The following is a 2,500-nucleotide window of genomic DNA, read 5'->3' as shown; positions in this document are numbered from 1 at the left end:
CGTTTCATGAAGAGTTATTTCCAATATGCGACATTCCCGCTGTCCCTATACATGAGCCGCGACCTGTACCACTTACGAGCGAGAGACGCGATCGCGTTGCTCACTGTACGGCGTCCGATACCGAGCCATCAGCATGTCGGTCCCCATGCGCGTTGCACTCGCACTCGCAGTCGCAAAAACGTGGGGCAAATATATTACGCGGAAGAGCTATAACAGACCGAGCCCCACTGCATGGGGGGAGTCTTTGTCACTAATGTACACAGATGGAACATTTTGGACTGGAACCAGATTACCCGTACACACGGCGCTGATTAGTAATCAATGCAGAGCCATCAAACTACAATAAATATACACAACTGTCCGTATACATGCTGAAAGAGTCTGCCCACAATGGAACCACACGTCAGCCAGACACTCTGATCACGCACCACTCTCTGCTTCTAACAGGCGCACAAACAATATGTAAGCACCAGCATGGAACAACATCCAGTGCATCTTCTCCGCCACATTACACAATCCACACTATCACAACCAGACCAGGAGGTCCATGCGGAAAATACAATATCCCAGCCTTTCGACATCCACCATTGCGCAGACCAGGCACCAACACCCACACATGTCCTATACAACGGTGCACCCAACATCACAATAGTACCTCCTGTCACAGCGCACAAACAATGACATGAGTCAAAGACACAGGTCTCACACAAGCATAGAATTGGAGCGCCGCCTCTAATAAGCCAAAGGTGCATCCTGACGTGACAAATCTGATCATGTCACAAGCATTCACTTACTATAATCACTATCAACGAACCTGCCGCCCCCGCCCCCCCCCCCCCCTACACCTTTCCTTACAACAACGTGTAACCTAACCTAACCTAACCTAACCTATGTTGTACCTTAACCTAACCTATGTTGTACCTTAACCTAACCTATGTTGTACCTTAACCTAACCTATGTTGTACCTTAACCTAACTATGTTGTACCTTAACCTAACCTATGTTGTACCTTAACCTAACCTATGTTGTACCTTAACCTAACCTATGTTGTACCTTAACCTAACCCATGTTGTACCTTAACCTAACCTATGTTGTACCTTAACCTAACCCATGTTGTACCTTAACCTAACCCATGTTGTACCTTAACCTAACCCATGTTGTACCTTAACCTAACCCATGTTGTACCTTAACCTAACCCATGTTGTACCTTAACCTAACCATGTTGTACCTTAACCTAACCCATGTTGTACCTTAACCTAACCCACGTTGTGCCTTAACCTAACCCACGTTGTGCCTTAACCTAACCCACGTTGTGCCTTAACCTAACCCACGTTGTGCCTTAACCTAACCCACGTTGTGCCTTAACCTAACCCACGTTGTGCCTTAACCTAACCCACGTTGTGCCTTAACCTACCCACGTTGTGCCTTAACCTAACCCACGTTGTGCCTTAACCTAACCCACGTTGTGCCTTAACCTAACCCACGTTGTGCCTTAACCTAACCCACGTTGTGCCTTAACCTAACCCACGTTGTGCCTTAACCTAACCCACGTTGTCCCCTAACGTAACCCACGTTGTCCCCTAACGTAACCCATGTTGTCGCCTAAACCTGCTCTGTAATTGTTATACGACTCGTTCAATTAGTGTAGTGTTGCCCACCCGCAACCCTCGCAATATAGTTCGCTACTCGCACTGCCCGCTCCCCTGTGTATCGCTTCATGTTAAACACCTTGCAAGTCTTGCTGACTTTCCACATGCTCCTGCTGTACACTGTAATGTGGATGGCAGCAGGACGTACATGCCGCCCCTCCCCACGTCCCCACCTTGCCCCCCTGCCTTCGCAAGCTGGTTGGTGAGAAGTTTGCATGTTCAATGCCCTTCGCATGCGACGTACTCAGGCTACGTTGTGGTGCGGCTGTGTCAACCGTCCGCTAATGTCGTACGCGTAAACCACAATCTGTACTGCACATTCGTCCTTATGTACCGAATGATACATCGTGGCACATGTGTGACCGTACAACGACTGCGCCCAAAAACGGCGGACCATACAGTGCAAATATTGTGCACGCAGCTACGTGTCGTCTCCCTATGAGAGCTGGATTGCAGTGTGGTACGCCATAGAGACGTGTGGGGAGGAACGGACGCCGTGGATGGCGATCAGCATGAGCTGTCTGTTGATGTATTCGGACCTAGTCGTCTCTCCTCACACACCGTGATGGCATGGTGCACCGCGTTCCATATCTGCGACATGCTACAGAGGCCGGTTGACAGTCGTTCGAGCAATGGACATCGCATACGTACGGGGGCCACCTTCCACGTATTGTCTAGGCGTGCACATTTTGTTGCGTGTATGTGGGCAGACGTAGTGTGGCGTGACACCTGACACAGGCATGCAATAATCGTTGAAGTTGCAAATGGCGATGGACGCCTGCGTTTTCTGGTGAAGTTACGCAAATGAACAAATGGTAACCTGTTGTGGTGCGGTTGTTCTCGCTAGGGGTG

The sequence above is a fragment of the Schistocerca piceifrons genome, unplaced genomic scaffold, assembly GCF_021461385.2.
Source record: "Schistocerca piceifrons isolate TAMUIC-IGC-003096 unplaced genomic scaffold, iqSchPice1.1 HiC_scaffold_349, whole genome shotgun sequence".
Classification (NCBI taxonomy): Eukaryota; Metazoa; Arthropoda; class Insecta; order Orthoptera; family Acrididae; genus Schistocerca; species Schistocerca piceifrons.
The sequence above is the reverse complement of the archived record's forward strand: the minus strand, read 5'-3'. Positions refer to the sequence as shown.